This window comes from Oncorhynchus mykiss, unplaced genomic scaffold (assembly GCF_013265735.2).
Source record: "Oncorhynchus mykiss isolate Arlee unplaced genomic scaffold, USDA_OmykA_1.1 un_scaffold_672, whole genome shotgun sequence".
NCBI classification, from domain to species: Eukaryota; Metazoa; Chordata; class Actinopteri; order Salmoniformes; family Salmonidae; genus Oncorhynchus; species Oncorhynchus mykiss.
The window spans coordinates 1-15000 of record NW_023494119.1 but is presented as its reverse complement, the minus strand read 5'-3'; the positions used below and the strand labels follow the sequence as shown (position 1 = coordinate 15000).

The window sequence follows — 15000 nt, the reverse complement described above, 5'->3', positions numbered from 1 at the left end:
CCAGCTAGCTAGCTAGCTAGCCAGCTGTTTACATAGCTTTGTGAATGTGCATTTTTCCTTGACAACGGGAGAAAAGTGTTGCACCGTTCCCGGAGGTACTGCAATACGGGTCGATGCGTGGAGCGGACGGAGCAAGCCCCATTTCCGACTCCCTGTTCGAAAAATCCATTTAATATGTAGTCCCCCGATGGGGGACGTATCAGATATTAAACTGATAAGAACAGATACTACACTTGATCTGAGCCAAAAGGCCGAGAAGCGATAACCCACAAATGGAACCCTGAAACCGCCGGACCCCCGGGGGTCTCGACAGACCTCAGCGGGTGGGTTGGCAAAAGCCAGCTCCTCTCTCCCTCCAACCCCCCACTCACTCACTCACTCAACCACCCACCCAACCACCCACCGTTTCCCTGGAAACAAACAGGCAGGTGTTTTTGGAAAAAGTCGCTAATGCGTCTTTAAGTCACTATCCTGGCCCATCTCTGTCAATTTCTCTTGAAACAAGATACCGGGCTCTGCAAGAAGCAAAGCCGCTCCAAAAATACGTTGAACTCGTAAGTGTTCCTCTCCACGGAAGTCTTTAGTAAAAGGCGAAAGGCTTGTGCGTAATGAAGAGAAACCAGAGTCATATGGAAGTCAAGAGGTCGGGGCCCGAGACACACTCTGTGCACTCTAGGCAGGGTTCCCGCGGGTGCTCCCGGAACCCACTCTTCCAAGTTTTCGAGGGCTGTCTGTGGATAAAAGAAAGGTCACAGACACAGAGGCACAGAGGCACAGAGAGAGAGAGAGAGAGAGAGAGAGAGAGAGAGAGAGAGAGAGAGAGAGAGAGAGAGAGAGAGAGAGAGAGAGAGAGAGAGAGACACACACACACAATCCTGGCCCAAAATTTTTTTTTTTTTTTTTTTTTTTTTTTTTTTTAAGTAAAATGGCGGGAAACGGGGGACCCCATTGAAGAGCGCTTCGCCTTTCTTTCAGTTTGAATGTTTCTTTCCTTCTCTTCTTCTGCTAGCCAGCTAGCTAGCTAGCTAGCAGCTGTTTACATAGCTTTGTGAATGTGCATTTTTCCTTGACAACGGGAGAAAAGTGTTGCACCGTTCCCGGAGGTACTGCAATACCGGGTCGATGCGTGGAGCGGACGGAGCAAGCCCCATTTCCGACTCCCTGTTCGAAAAATCCATTTAATATGTAGTCCCCCGATGGGGGACGTATCAGATATTAAACTGATAAGAACAGATACTACACTTGATCTGAGCCAAAAGGCCGAGAAGCGATAACCCACAAATGGAACCCTGAAACCGCCGGACCCCCGGGGGTCTCGACAGACCTCAGCGGGTGGGTTGGCAAAAGCCAGCTCCTCTCTCCCTCCAACCCCCACTCACTCACTCACTCAACCACCCACCCAACCACCCACCGTTTCCCTGGAAACAAACAGGCAGGTGTTTTTTGGAAAAAGTCGCTAATGCGTCTTTAAGTCACTATCCTGGCCCATCTCTGTCAATTTCTCTTGAAACAAGATACCGGGCTCTGCAAGAAGCAAAGCCGCTCCAAAAATACGTTGAACTCGTAAGTGTTCCTCTCCACGGAAGTCTTTAGTAAAAGGCGAAAGGCTTGTGCGTAATGAAGAGAAACCAGAGTCATATGGAAGTCAAGAGGTCGGGGCCCGAGACACACTCTGTGCACTCTAGGCAGGGTTCCCGCGGGTGCTCCCGGAACCCACTCTTCCAAGTTTTCGAGGGCTGTCTGTGGATAAAAAGAAAGGTCACAGACACAGAGGCACAGAGGCACAGAGAGAGAGAGAGAGAGAGAGAGAGAGAGGAGAGAGAGAGAGAGAGAGAGAGAGAGAGAGAGAGAGAGAGAGAGAGAGACACACACACACAATCCTGGCCCCAAATTTTTTTTTTTTTTTTTTTTTTTTTTTTAAGTAAAATGGCGGGAAACGGGGGACCCCATTGAAGAGCGCTTCGCCTTTCTTTCAGTTTGAATGTTTCTTTCCTTCTCTTCTTCTGCTAGCCAGCTAGCTAGCTAGCTAGCCAGCTGTTTACATAGCTTTGTGAATGTGCATTTTTCCTTGACAACGGGAGAAAAGTGTTGCACCGTTCCCGGAGGTACTGCAATACCGGGTCGATGCGTGGAGCGGACGGAGCAAGCCCCATTTCCGACTCCCTGTTCGAAAAATCCATTTAATATGTAGTCCCCCGATGGGGGACGTATCAGATATTAAACTGATAAGAACAGATACTACACTTGATCTGAGCCAAAAGGCCGAGAAGCGATAACCCACAAATGGAACCCTGAAACCGCCGGACCCCGGGGGTCTCGACAGACCTCAGCGGGTGGGTTGGCAAAAGCCAGCTCCTCTCTCCCTCCAACCCCCACTCACTCACTCACTCAACCACCCACCCAACCACCCACCGTTTCCCTGGAAACAAACAGGCAGGTGTTTTTGGAAAAAGTCGCTAATGCGTCTTTAAGTCACTATCCTGGCCCATCTCTGTCAATTTCTCTTGAAACAAGATACGGGCTCTGCAAGAAGCAAAGCCGCTCCAAAAATACGTTGAACTCGTAAGTGTTCCTCTCCACGGAAGTCTTTAGTAAAAGGCGAAAGGCTTGTGCGTAATGAAGAGAACCAGAGTCATATGGAAGTCAAGAGGTCGGGGCCCGAGACACACTCTGTGCACTCTAGGCAGGGTTCGCGGGTGCTGCCCGGAACCCACTCTTCCAAGTTTTCGAGGGCTGTCTGTGGATAAAAAGAAAGGTCACAGACACAGAGGCACAGAGGCACAGAGCAGAGAGAGAGAGAGAGAGAGAGAGAGAGAGAGAGAGAGAGAGAGAGAGAGAGAGAGAGAGAGAGAGAGAGAGAGAGAGAGAGAGAGAGAGAGAGAGAGAGAGAGAGAGAGACACACACACACAATCCTGGCCCCAAATTTTTTTTTTTTTTTTTTTATTTTTTTTTTAAGTAAAATGGCGGGAAACGGGGGACCCCATTGAAGAGCGCTTCGCCTTTCTTTCAGTTTGAATGTTTCTTTCCTTCTCTTCTTCTGCTAGCCAGCTAGCTAGCTAGCTAGCCAGCTGTTTACATAGCTTTGTGAATGTGCATTTTTCCTTGACAACGGGAGAAAAGTGTTGCACCGTTCCCGGAGGTACTGCAATACCGGGTCGTCGATGCGTGGAGCGGACGGAGCAAGCCCCATTTCCGACTCCCTGTTCGAAAAATCCATTTAATATGTAGTCCCCCGATGGGGGACGTATCAGATATTAAACTGATAAGAACAGATACTACACTTGATCTGAGCAAAAGGCCAAAAGGCCGAGAAGCGATAACCCACAAATGGAACCTGAAACCGCCGGACCCCCGGGGGTCTCGACAGACCTCAGCGGGTGGGTTGGCAAAAGCCAGCTCCTCTCTCCCTCCAACCCCACTCACTCACTCACTCAACCACCCACCCAACCACCCACGTTTCCCTGGAAACAAACAGGCAGTTTTTTTGGAAAAAGTCGCTAATGCGTCTTTAAGTCACTATCCTGGCCCATCTCTGTCAATTTCTCTTGAAAACAGATACCGGGCTCTGCAAGAAGCAAAGCCGCTCCAAAAATACGTTGAACTCGTAAGTGTTCCTCTCCACGGAAGTCTTAGTAAAAGGCGAAAGGCTTGTGCGTAATGAAGAGAAACCAGAGTCATATGGAAGTCAAGAGGTCGGGGCCCGAGACACACTCTGTGCACTCTAGGCAGGGTTCCCGCGGGTGCTCCCGGAACCCACTCTTCCAAGTTTCGAGGGCTGTCTGTGGATAAAAAGAAAGGTCACAGACACAGAGGCAAGAGGCACAGAGAGAGAGAGAGAGAGAGAGAGAGAGAGAGAGAGAGAGAGAGAGAGAGAGAGAGAGAGAGAGAGAGAGAGAGAGAGAGAGAGAGAGAGAGAGAGGAGAGAGAGAGAGACACACACACAATCCTGGCCCCAAATTTTTTTTTTTTTTTTTTTATTTTTTTTTTAAGTAAAATGGCGGGAAAGGGGACCCCATTGAAGAGCGCTTCGCCTTTCTTTCAGTTTGAATGTTTCTTTCCTTCTCTTCTTCTGCTAGCCAGCTAGCTAGCTAGCTAGCCAGCTGTTTACATAGCTTTGTGAATGTGCATTTTCCTTGACAACGGGAGAAAAGTGTTGCACCGTTCCCGGAGGTACTGCAATACCGGGTCGATGCGTGGAGCGGACGGAGCAAGCCCATTCCGACTCCCTGTTCGAAAAATCCATTTAATATGTAGCCCCGATGGGGGACGTATCAGATATTAAACTGATAAGAACAGATACTACACTTGATCTGAGCCAAAAGGCCGAGAAGCGATAACCACAAATGGAACCCTGAAAACCGCGGACCCCGGGGGTCTCGACAGACCTCAGCGGGTGGGTTGGCAAAAGCCAGCTCCTCTCTCCCTCCAACCCCACTCACTCACTCACTCAACCACCCACCCAACACCACGTTCCCTGGAAACAAACAGGCAGGTGTTTTTTGGGAAAAAGTCGCTAATGCGTCTTTAAGTCACTATCCTGGCCCATCTCTGTCAATTTCTCTTGAAACAAGATACCGGGCTCTGCAAGAAGCAAAGCCGCTCCAAAAATACGTTGAACTCGTAAGTGTTCCTCTCCACGGAAGTCTTTAGTAAAAGGCGAAAGGCTTGTGCGTAATGAAGAGAAACCAGAGTCATATGGAAGTCAAGAGGTCGGGGCCCGAGAACACTCTGTGCACTCTAGGCAGGGTTCCGCGGGTGCTCCCGGAACCCACTCTTCCAAGTTTTCGAGGGCTGTCTGTGGATAAAAGAAAGGTCACAGACACAGAGCACAGAGGCACAGAGAGAGAGAGAGAGAGAGAGAGAGAGGAGAGAGAGAGAGAGAGAGAGAGAGAGAGAGAGAAGAGAGAGAGAGAGAGAGAGAGAGAGAGACACACACACACATCCTGGCCCCAAATTTTTTTTTTTTTTTTTTTTTTTTTTTTTTTTAAGTAAAATGGCGGGAACGGGGGACCCATTGAAGAGCGCTTCGCCTTTCTTTCAGTTTGAATGTTTCTTTCCTTCTCTTCTTCTGCTAGCCAGCTAGCTAGCTAGCTAGCCAGCTGTTTACATAGCTTTGTGAATGTGCATTTTTCCTTGACAACGGGAGAAAAGTGTTGCACCGTTCCCGGAGGTACTGCAATACCGGGTCGATGCGTGGAGCGGACGGAGCAAGCCCCATTTCCGACTCCCTGTTCGAAAAATCATTTAATATGTAGTCCCCGATGGGGGACGTATCAGATATTAAACTGATAAGAACAGATACTACACTTGATCTGAGCCAAAAGGCCGAGAAGCGATAACCCACAAATGGAACCCTGAAACCGCCGGACCCCCGGGGGTCTCGACAGACCTCAGCGGGTGGTGGCAAAAGCCAGCTCCTCTCTTCTCCAACCCCCACTCACTCACTCACTCAACCACCCACCCAAACACCCCCGTTTCCCTGGAAACAAACAGGCAGGTGTTTTTTGGAAAAAGTCGCTAATGCGTCTTTAAGTCACTATCCTGGCCCATCTCTGTCAATTTTCTTGAAACAAGATACCGGCTCTGCAAGAAGCAAAGCCGCTCCAAAAATACGTTGAACTCGTAAGTGTTCCTCTCCACGGAAGTCTTTAGTAAAAGGCGCGAAAGGCTGTGCGTAATGAAGAGAAACCAGAGTCATATGGAAGTCAAGAGGTCGGGGCCCGAGACACACTCTGTGCACTCTAGGCAGGGTTCCCGCGGGTGCTCCGGAACCCACTCTTCCAAGTTTTCGAGGGCTGTCTGTGGATAAAAAGAAAGGTCACAGACACAGAGGCACAGAGGCACAGAGAGAGAGAGAGAGAGAGAGAGAGAGAGAAGAGAGAGAGAGAGAGAGAGAGAGAGAGAGAGAGAGAGAGAGAGAGAGGACACACACACACAATCCTGGCCCCAATTTTTTTTTTTTTTTTTTTTTTTTTTTTTTAAGTAAAATGGCGGAAACGGGGGACCCCATTGAAGAGCGCTTCGCCTTTCTTTCAGTTTGAATGTTTCTTTCCTTCTCTTCTTCTGCTAGCCAGCTAGCTAGCTAGCTAGCCAGCTGTTTACATAGCTTTGTGAATGTGCATTTTTCCTTGACAACGGGAGAAAAGTGTTGCACCGTTCCCGGAGGTACTGCAATACCGGGTCGATGCGTGGAGCGGACGGAGCAAGCCCCATTTCCGACTCCCTGTTCGAAAAATCCATTAATATGTAGTCCCCCGATGGGGGACGTATCAGATATTAAACTGATAAGAACAGATACTACACTTGATCTGAGCCAAAAGGCCGAGAAGCGATAACCACAAATGGAACCCTGAAACCGCCGGACCCCGGGGGTCTCGACAGACCTCAGCGGGTGGGTTGGCAAAAGCCAGCTCCTCTCTCCCTCCAACCCCCACTCACTCACTCACTCAACACCCACCCCAACCACCCACCGTTTCCCTGGAAACAAACAGGCAGGTGTTTTTTGGAAAAAGTCGCTAATGCGTCTTTAAGTCACTATCCTGGCCCATCTCTGTCAATTTCTCTTGAAACAAGATACCGGGCTCTGCAAGAAGCAAAGCCGCTCCAAAAATACGTTGAACTCGTAAGTGTTCCTCTCCACGGAAGTCTTTAGTAAAAGGCGAAAGGCTTGTGCGTAATGAAGAGAAACCAGAGTCATATGGAAGTCAAGAGGTCGGGGCCCGAGACACACTCTGTGCACTCTAGGCAGGGTTCCCGCGGGTGCTCCCGGAACCCACTCTTCCAAGTTTTCGAGGGCTGTCTGTGGATAAAAGAAAGGTCACAGACACAGAGGCACAGAGGCACAGAGAGAGAGAGAGAGAGAGAGAGAGAGAGAGAGAGAGAGAGAGAGAGAGAGAGAGAGAGAGAGAGAGAGAGAGAGAGAGAGAGAGAGAGACACACACACACAATCTGGGCCCCAAATTTTTTTTTTTTTTTTTTTTTTTTAAGTAAAATGGCGGGAAACGGGGGACCCATTGAAGAGCGCTTCGCCTTTCTTTCAGTTTGAATGTTTCTTCCTTCTCTTCTTCTGCTAGCCAGCTAGCTAGCTAGCTAGCCAGCTGTTTACATAGCTTTGTGAATGTGCATTTTTCCTTGACAACGGGAGAAAAGTGTTGCACCGTTCCCGGAGGTACTGCAATACCGGGTCGATGCGTGGAGCGGACGGAGCAAGCCCCATTTCCGACTCCCTGTTCGAAAAATCCATTTAATATGTAGTCCCCCGATGGGGGACGTATCAGATTTAAACTGATAAGAACAGATACTACACTTGATCTGAGCCAAAAGGCCGAGAAGCGATAACCCACAAATGGAACCCTGAAACCGCCGGACCCCCGGGGGTCTCGACAGACCTCAGCGGGTGGGTTGGCAAAAGCCAGCTCCTCTCTCCCTCCAACCCCCACTCACTCACTCACACTCACCACCAACCCAACCACCCACCGTTTCCCTGGAAACAAACAGGCAGGTGTTTTTTGGAAAAAGTCGCTAATGCGTCTTTAAGTCACTATCCTGGCCCATCTCTGTCAATTTCTCTTGAAACAAGATACCGGGCTCTGCAAGAAGCAAAGCCGCTCCAAAAATACGTTGAACTCGTAAGTGTTCCTCTCCACGGAAGTCTTTAGTAAAAGGCGAAAGGCTTGTGCGTAATGAAGAGAAACCAGAGTCATATGGAAGTCAAGAGGTCGGGGCCCGAGACACACTCTGTGCACTCTAGGCAGGGTTCCCGCGGGTGCTCCCGGAACCCACTCTTCCAAGTTTTCGAGGGCTGTCTGTGGATAAAAAGAAAGGTCACAGACACAGAGGCACAGAGGCACAGAGAGAGAGAGAGAGAGAGAGAGAGAGAGAGAGAGAGAGAGAGAGAGAGAGGAGAGAGAGAGAGAGAGAGAGAGAGAGAGAGAGAGGACACACACACACAATCCTGGCCCCAAATTTTTTTTTTTTTTTTTTTTTTTTTTTTTTAAGTAAAATGGCGGGAAACGGGGGACCCATTGAAGAGCGCTTCGCCTTTCTTTCAGTTTGAATGTTTCTTTCCTTCTCTTCTTCTGCTAGCCAGCTAGCTAGCTAGCTAGCCAGCTGTTTACATAGCTTTGTGAATGTGCATTTTTCCTTGACAACGGGAGAAAAGTGTTGCACCGTTCCCGGAGGTACTGCAATACCGGGTCGATGCGTGGAGCGGACGGAGCAAGCCCCATTTCCGACTCCCTGTTCGAAAAATCCATTTAATATGTAGTCCCCGATGGGGGACGTATCAGATATTAAACTGATAAGAACAGATTTTTTTTTTTAGAAAAATAATTTATTTACCATCAATACCATTCATTCTTTTACAAAATCATATTTCTCATTCATACTTTACAAAATCATATTTACAAAAACACCAAACAAAAACAAACCTCAGGGGAGCATCATCCCTCCCCGTCATTCCTAACCATTACCTTCCCTATCTTTCCGCCCCTAATCTATCCCCTTATAATCTCAATCTAACACCCCTAGCCCTAAACCCCCTTTCCATCTCTCCCGTGCCGCATGTTTCCCCCACTTCCTCTCCTCCCTCTTCATCCTACCTCTTAAATCTCCTTCCACCCTCCTAAATATCCCTTCCACCCCCCAATCTCTCCCTGTCTTTACCAAATTCTGCCTGGCTTCCCACAGCCCCGTTTAAAGAGGCTCATGAGAAGCCAGAGCAGAAATCTATCCCTATCTGTACCCCCGCTCTCCCTACACCTCTCTCTAACCTAGCCCATGTCACCACAAAATCACCTCTTACCAAAACTATCAACACCCGTGCCCTCGCCCATACCACTCCGGCAAAGGCACAGTCCCAAAAAGCATGGCGCACAGTCTCCTCCCTGCCACAAGCAGACCTTGGGCAGGTGGGGGATCGCGCCAAGCTATGCCGGTACATGGTGGACCGTACCGGCAAACACTTGTGGAGGCTCAACCAATTCAGGTCCTTGAGCCTGTTGTCCAGGCCCGCGCCTGCACTCCCTCCCAGACCACCGACGAAATGCCCGCTACAGGCGCAGGACTCCCTGCCTGCCTGACCTCTTCGTACAGGTGCCTGTGGTCTAAACCTACTCGGGCAACTTCAACCTCGGGGTGCGCACGCAACCACTTGGCCGCATGGCCAAAGTGCCACGGCAGCTGTTCCGCCCGAGGACCCGTGTTAGACCACACCATTACGCTTCTCGCTTGGTAGGAGAAGAACACCCGCAGGAGGTAACGGACGGGTGTATCACCGGATGAGCCAGTTCTGTCAACACAAAGGACACAAAAATTGTGTCCAGCTTGAGGGGGATGTTAGGTACCCCCCTACCTCCCTCCCCGATGGGACAGAGCATGCGTGCCCTGGCGACCCACTCGTACCTGCCACCCCACATGAACTGAAACACCAGCCTCACTAGAGGCCTCCTCAGACAAGCCGGCAATGGGTAGATGTATGCCAAATACAATAGAGATGGCAATACATCCACCTTTAGGACCAGGACCTTACCTATAAAAGACAAAGACCTAGCCTTCCACATTGCTAGCTTCCTCTGTACCACTGCGATCCTCATGTTCCAGTTCAGCGTCGCTGAGCCAGAGGTCTCAAAATGGACCCCGAGAATCCTCAGGGCCCCCTCACAGAGAGATAGCCCCCGGGCACATCCGTTCTACCGCGCCATCTTCCGAAAAACTTAACGGAAGACTTTGCATGGTTCAGAACCGCCCCCGACGCTCGGGTGAAATCCCCAATGATGGCAAGGGACCTTGTCAGGCACGAGTCCTTGCATAGGAGCAAGGAAGTGTCGTCGGCGTACTGCGTCATCTTAACACGCAGCCCACCGCTTCCAGGGATCAACAAGCCCTCCACCCCTGTGTCTGCCCTAATGGCAGCCCCAGAGGCTCCATGTACAGAACGAAGAGGAGTGCCGAGAGCGGGCACCCCTGCCTGACCCCAGACGAGAGGTCAAAAACGTCACCCAAGTGACCGTTTACGCTAACTCGACACCCCGCTCCGACATATAATGTACGGATCCATCCTATATACTTCTCCCCAAACCCTAATCTACCTAATACCCTGAATAGAAGGATCTATTCACGCGATCAAAGGCTTTCGCCTGATCAAGCGCTGCTACCATTAAAGGCAGACCTCTATCTTCAACCCAGGCGATGGAGTCCCTGATCAACTGAAGGTTCCATCTAATTGAGCGTCCCTCTACCCCGCACGTCTGATCCTCATGGACGACGTAGGGAAGTGCTGTGCGCAACGGTCCGCTAAGACCTTTGCAAGCAACTTGTAATCTACACACAGCATGGTCAATGGCCGCCAGTTGCCAAGGTCGATTGCGTCCCCCTTCTTGTAAAGAAGTGACAGCACACCGACTACCATTGAACCCCCCGGGACACCCGTCTCGAGGATGGCCTTCAAGACTTCGAGTACCACCGGTCCAAGTATACCCCAAAACTTGAGGTAAAACTCCGCCGGCAGCCATCCATCCCAGGCACCTTCCTTTTCCCATCCTCCTAAGAGCGCTCTCAACCTCTTCTAGTGAGATCTGGGCCTCCATCACGTCTCTAATGTCCTCCGGCAACCGCCGGGACAAGTGTTCTAAAAACACATTTCCTGCTCTACATCTATTTCCCTTTCCTTAAATAAACCTCGGAAATGATCAGTTGTCACCCTGACCATCTCCTCTGGTTTACTTACTACACTACCATCTTCTTTTCTAACTCCATGCATTACCTTCCTACTCTGTCTTGCCCTAACCGACTTAAAGAACATAGCGGAACAAGTCTCATTATGTTCTAAAAAGCCACTATGTGCACGCTCCAGGAAAGCTCGAGCCTTCAGCTCCTGCAGCTCCCTGAGCTGCGCCTTCAGGGCTGTGGATTTCTCCCAGTCAATCGAACCACCGAGGTTGCCTGCCTCGTACTCAAGTTCGAGCAACCTTTGGATACGATCCACCTCCCTCCTTTCCTCCCTTTTCTTCCTCTTCCCATATCCTATAATAAAGGCCCTAATCCTTACCTTTACTATATCCCACCACTCTAACACCCCCTCACACATGGGCCGGAGGCCTTCAAGCCTCCGAAACACCCCTGTGACAGCATTAACAAACACCTGCTCATCCAGTAAATCCCGATCTAGTTTCCAGTACCCCTACCGAAGAGGCAGACTGGCGACCCCACCTGCAGGAGCACCCCGTCATGGTCCGAAAAGAAGACAGGCAACAGCCGCCCAGACAACCGGCCAAAGACCTAGATACAAAAATATAGTCGAGCCTCCGCGCAACCCCCCTGGAGTTGCGCCATGTGGGACCGACCATTGCCGGAGTAGTGTGCAGGCCACCATCAACCAGGCCATGGCAAGCCATTAGCCCGGTGATGGCGCCTGCACTACTGTCTCCCCTATCCCCAAATCTATATTAAAATCACCTCCTATCACTAAGTGCCTATTTGTGACACACAGGGGCGCCAGACAGTCCACCATCTCCCTCCTGTCTGCCGCCACCTGTGACCCATACACCCCAAATAACCTATATCTAATATCCCTATATGTGATGTCTACACCCAAAACTCTCCCTGTACTACGCCAAAAGTGCTCTCTACCATAATCTCCCTATTCCCAAACAATATCCCTACCCCGTTGAGTGCACCCCTCCTATGCCCCACAACGAATAACCCTTATCCCACTCTCTCCTAAACCTTTTGACATCCCCTCCATCCCTCAGGTGAACCTCCTGCAAAAAACAAACGTCAAAACCCACCCCTTCTAAAAACTAAAACACCGCCCTCCTCTTAACAAAATCTCTTAAACCCCTTACATTTAAACTAAACAAAATTATCATAAGATTATATTATAAACTAAACACAAAATAACCTAACTTTTCCAAAACTAAAACCCCAAACAATCCCAAACAACAGGAGGCTCACCTGATGCTCCCTGGTCCATAACATCCGGCAGGGACGTCTTCCCTCATCTGACGTCCCCCCGTCCTCCTCCATTACTCCAACCCAGGATGCAGGTATGGTGTTCGGCCTCGGACTGCCCTGCATCCTGGGTTCCCCACCAACACCCTCCATTTCTTCCTCCCTGAAAGCTGCCGGGCTGAGACTAGGGGACCCACCCCTCAAAGAGGAGTTGAGAACCCCCAGTCAAATCGTCCCGAACAACCTCCAGGGATTCACCTTCCACCAAAAGCTGTGGGGCTGAGGAAAAAAGAGAGGACAAATTCACGTTTCCCTCACCCATCCCTCGTTTGGCTACCCCCCCCCCTCCGTCCGAACCCCTCCCTCTCCCTCCTCTTTCCTTTCTTTTTGGTGTAGGAGGTAGCGGGAAACACACCCCTCTTCCCCGCTAGCCCCTCCACCATTTCTCTCATCTCCTCTACACAGGAAACTGACATGCTGTCCCCCCACTCTCTCACACCCCTCCCCCCTCCTCCACCTCCACAGGTCCTTCCACCGGCACCCCCCCTCCACCACACTCCCTCCTCTATTATTCTCTCTCGCTCTTCCTTTCTTCCATTCTTCTCCTTTCCTTCTTCCGCTCCAGTTCCTTCTCTTCCCACTTCTCCTGTAGTCACTCCTTTCTCCTCTTCTTTTCGTTCGTCCTTATCCTCTGGGCTCACGCCCTGGCCTGGGATTTACTTCCTTCCCCTCCTCTTCTACCCCCATCCCTGCTCCTGCTCCCCCTCCGGCTGCAGACGCGTATGACCGCTGACGAGCCGGGCAATCGCGCCACAGGTGCTGAGTGGAACCACACCCGTGGCAAGCCTTCGGCTCGTCACAGTCCCTGGCCTCGTGCTCCCCAGACCCACAAAATCGGCACTTTCTAGTGCTGCACGAGGCCAGGATATGTCCATAGGCCATACAGCGCCTGCAGAATGGGGGCTGACGTGCATAGTATAAAGTCCCCTGTCAGCCCCCAGGGAGAACATAGCTGGGGGATGGAGGTACCCTCCCACCCCCTTAGGGTCTTCCTGAGGAGGGCCTGAAACCCTCTCCTCCCCGTCCAAAATCCCAAAGAGTCTGTGAGGTGCCTTCCTGAGGAGACATTATCCATATATCTCCCCAGAAAGGCCCTCACCTCTTCATCTTTTACATAGGGGTTGTAAATGTTCACCGTCACCATTCTAAAGTTGTTTTTTGCCAAACTCTTGACCTCGTAGTGACCCATCGGCCCGTGACTCCAACTTCTTTTACCTTCTTTAGCACCTCATCATGTTACTCTCCGTGTAAAACGCAACATCGAAGACTCCCTCCAACGAGTTCCCTTGTAGGCAAAAAACTTCATTCACCTTTAGCTTCAGTATCCCAATCAAAATGGTCCTACCGAAAGTCTCACGTCCAAAAGGCTCTTTTGTCTTCTCTCTCCACGAAAACCTAATCGTGTTTGCAAGTCCAGTCCCTGGGACCGACCTATACGATGTGTTTTGCGCCATCTCCACCAGGAGGATGACGCACACGTTTCCCACACTTTTCCAAAACAAAAAAAAAGGGTGAGATCCAAAATCCAAAAAAAGTTGTACCGCCCTCCGGCCTTCGACCCTCAACTAGGCGAGCTCTGGGGCACCGCAGTACCAAGCTTGGTCCTAGCCGAAAGGCCGAGAAGCGATAACCCACAAATGGAACCCTGAAACCGCCGGACCCCCGGGGGTCTCGACAGACCTCAGCGGGGGGTTGGCAAAAGCCAGCTCCTCTCTCCCTCCAACCCCCACTCACTCACTCACTCAACCACCCACCCAACCACCCACCGTTTCCCTGGAAACAAACAGGCAGGTGTTTTTGGAAAAAGTCGCTAATGCGTCTTTAAGTCACTATCCTGGCCCATCTCTGTCAATTTCTCTTGAAACAAGATACCGGGCTCTGCAAGAAGCAAAGCCGCTCCAAAAATACGTTGAACTCGTAAGTGTTCCTCTCCACGGAAGTCTTTAGTAAAAGGCGAAAGGCTTGTGCGTAATGAAGAGAAACCAGAGTCATATGGAAGTCAAGAGGTCGGGGCCCGAGACACACTCTGTGCACTCTAGGCAGGGTTCCCGCGGGTGCTCCCGGAACCCACTCTTCCAAGTTTTCGAGGGCTGTCTGTGGATAAAAGAAAGGTCACAGACACAGAGGCACAGAGGCACGAGAGAGAGAGAGAGAGAGAGAGAGAGAGAGAGAGAGACGAGAGAGAGAGAGAGAGAGATGAAGAGGAGAGAGAGAGAGAGAGAGAGAGAAGGAGAGAGGAGAGAGATGAGAGAGAGAGAGACACACACACACAATCCTGGCCCCAAATTTTGTTTTTTTTTTTTTTTTTTTTTTTTTTTTTAAGTAAAATGGCGGGAAACGGGGGACCCCATTGAAGAGCGCTTCGCCTTTCTTTCAGTTTGAATGTTTCTTTCCTTCTCTTCTTCTGCTAGCCAGCTAGCTAGCTAGCTAGCCAGCTGTTTACATAGCTTTGTGAATGTGCATTTTTCCTTGACAACGGGAGAAAAAGTGTTGCACCGTTCCCGGAGGTACTGCAATACCGGGTCGATGCGTGGAGCGGACGGAGCAAGCCCCATTTCCGACTCCCTGTTCGAAAAATCCATTTAATATGTAGTCCCCCGATGGGGGACGTATCAGATATTAAACTGATAAGAACAGATACTACACTTGATCTGAAGCCAAAGGCCGAGAAGCGATAACCCACAAATGGAACCCTGAAACCGCCGGACCCCCCGGGGGTCTCGACAGACCTCAGCGGGTGGGTTGGCAAAAGCCAGCTCCTCTCTCCCTCCAACCCCCACTCACTCACTCACTCAACCACCCACCCAACCACCCACCGTTTCCCTGGAAACAAACAGGCAGGTGTTTTTTGGAAAAAGTCGCTAATGCGTCTTTAAGTCACTATCCTGGCCCATCTCTGTCAATTTCTCTTGAAACAAGATACCGGGCTCTGCAAGAAGCAAAGCCGCTCCAAAAATACGTTGAACTCGTAAGTGTTCCTCTCCACGAAG

At 50.5% G+C, this 15000-nt stretch overlaps 17 non-coding genes and 2 pseudogenes across 17 annotated transcripts; all 19 read right to left on the bottom strand.

The window, feature by feature from the left end:
* Window positions 1-73: 73 nt before the first annotated feature.
* On the bottom strand, window positions 74-263 carry LOC118961208. Its single transcript, XR_005048972.1, has one exon. It is a non-coding gene; the product is annotated as a U2 spliceosomal RNA (small nuclear RNA).
* Window positions 264-511: 248 nt separating this feature from the next.
* LOC118961140 lies at window positions 512-628 on the bottom strand. Its single transcript, XR_005048904.1, has one exon. It is a non-coding gene; the product is annotated as a U5 spliceosomal RNA (small nuclear RNA).
* A 453-nt stretch (window positions 629-1081) lies between these two features.
* Window positions 1082-1272, bottom strand: LOC118961188. Its single transcript, XR_005048952.1, has one exon. It is a non-coding gene; the product is annotated as a U2 spliceosomal RNA (small nuclear RNA).
* A 248-nt stretch (window positions 1273-1520) lies between these two features.
* On the bottom strand, window positions 1521-1637 carry LOC118961226. Its single transcript, XR_005048986.1, has one exon. It is a non-coding gene; the product is annotated as a U5 spliceosomal RNA (small nuclear RNA).
* A 446-nt stretch (window positions 1638-2083) lies between these two features.
* LOC118961139 lies at window positions 2084-2274 on the bottom strand. The gene has a single exon (XR_005048903.1). It is a non-coding gene; the product is annotated as a U2 spliceosomal RNA (small nuclear RNA).
* A 245-nt stretch (window positions 2275-2519) lies between these two features.
* On the bottom strand, window positions 2520-2635 carry LOC118961176. Its single transcript, XR_005048940.1, has one exon. It is a non-coding gene; the product is annotated as a U5 spliceosomal RNA (small nuclear RNA).
* A 483-nt stretch (window positions 2636-3118) lies between these two features.
* Window positions 3119-3319, bottom strand: LOC118961216 (annotated as a pseudogene).
* A 243-nt stretch (window positions 3320-3562) lies between these two features.
* Window positions 3563-3678, bottom strand: LOC118961179. The gene has a single exon (XR_005048943.1). It is a non-coding gene; the product is annotated as a U5 spliceosomal RNA (small nuclear RNA).
* A 471-nt stretch (window positions 3679-4149) lies between these two features.
* LOC118961215 lies at window positions 4150-4336 on the bottom strand. The gene has a single exon (XR_005048979.1). It is a non-coding gene; the product is annotated as a U2 spliceosomal RNA (small nuclear RNA).
* Window positions 4337-4578: 242 nt separating this feature from the next.
* LOC118961225 lies at window positions 4579-4695 on the bottom strand. The gene has a single exon (XR_005048985.1). It is a non-coding gene; the product is annotated as a U5 spliceosomal RNA (small nuclear RNA).
* Window positions 4696-5149: 454 nt separating this feature from the next.
* Window positions 5150-5338, bottom strand: LOC118961213. Its single transcript, XR_005048977.1, has one exon. It is a non-coding gene; the product is annotated as a U2 spliceosomal RNA (small nuclear RNA).
* Window positions 5339-5580: 242 nt separating this feature from the next.
* LOC118961181 lies at window positions 5581-5698 on the bottom strand. The gene has a single exon (XR_005048944.1). It is a non-coding gene; the product is annotated as a U5 spliceosomal RNA (small nuclear RNA).
* A 446-nt stretch (window positions 5699-6144) lies between these two features.
* LOC118961207 lies at window positions 6145-6334 on the bottom strand. Its single transcript, XR_005048971.1, has one exon. It is a non-coding gene; the product is annotated as a U2 spliceosomal RNA (small nuclear RNA).
* Window positions 6335-6580: 246 nt separating this feature from the next.
* LOC118961224 lies at window positions 6581-6697 on the bottom strand. Its single transcript, XR_005048984.1, has one exon. It is a non-coding gene; the product is annotated as a U5 spliceosomal RNA (small nuclear RNA).
* Window positions 6698-7147: 450 nt separating this feature from the next.
* On the bottom strand, window positions 7148-7337 carry LOC118961209. Its single transcript, XR_005048973.1, has one exon. It is a non-coding gene; the product is annotated as a U2 spliceosomal RNA (small nuclear RNA).
* A 249-nt stretch (window positions 7338-7586) lies between these two features.
* LOC118961223 lies at window positions 7587-7703 on the bottom strand. Its single transcript, XR_005048983.1, has one exon. It is a non-coding gene; the product is annotated as a U5 spliceosomal RNA (small nuclear RNA).
* Window positions 7704-8159: 456 nt separating this feature from the next.
* LOC118961219 lies at window positions 8160-8333 on the bottom strand (annotated as a pseudogene).
* A 5551-nt stretch (window positions 8334-13884) lies between these two features.
* Window positions 13885-14001, bottom strand: LOC118961222. The gene has a single exon (XR_005048982.1). It is a non-coding gene; the product is annotated as a U5 spliceosomal RNA (small nuclear RNA).
* Window positions 14002-14495: 494 nt separating this feature from the next.
* On the bottom strand, window positions 14496-14686 carry LOC118961212. The gene has a single exon (XR_005048976.1). It is a non-coding gene; the product is annotated as a U2 spliceosomal RNA (small nuclear RNA).
* Between the last annotated feature and the right edge of the window lie 314 nt (window positions 14687-15000).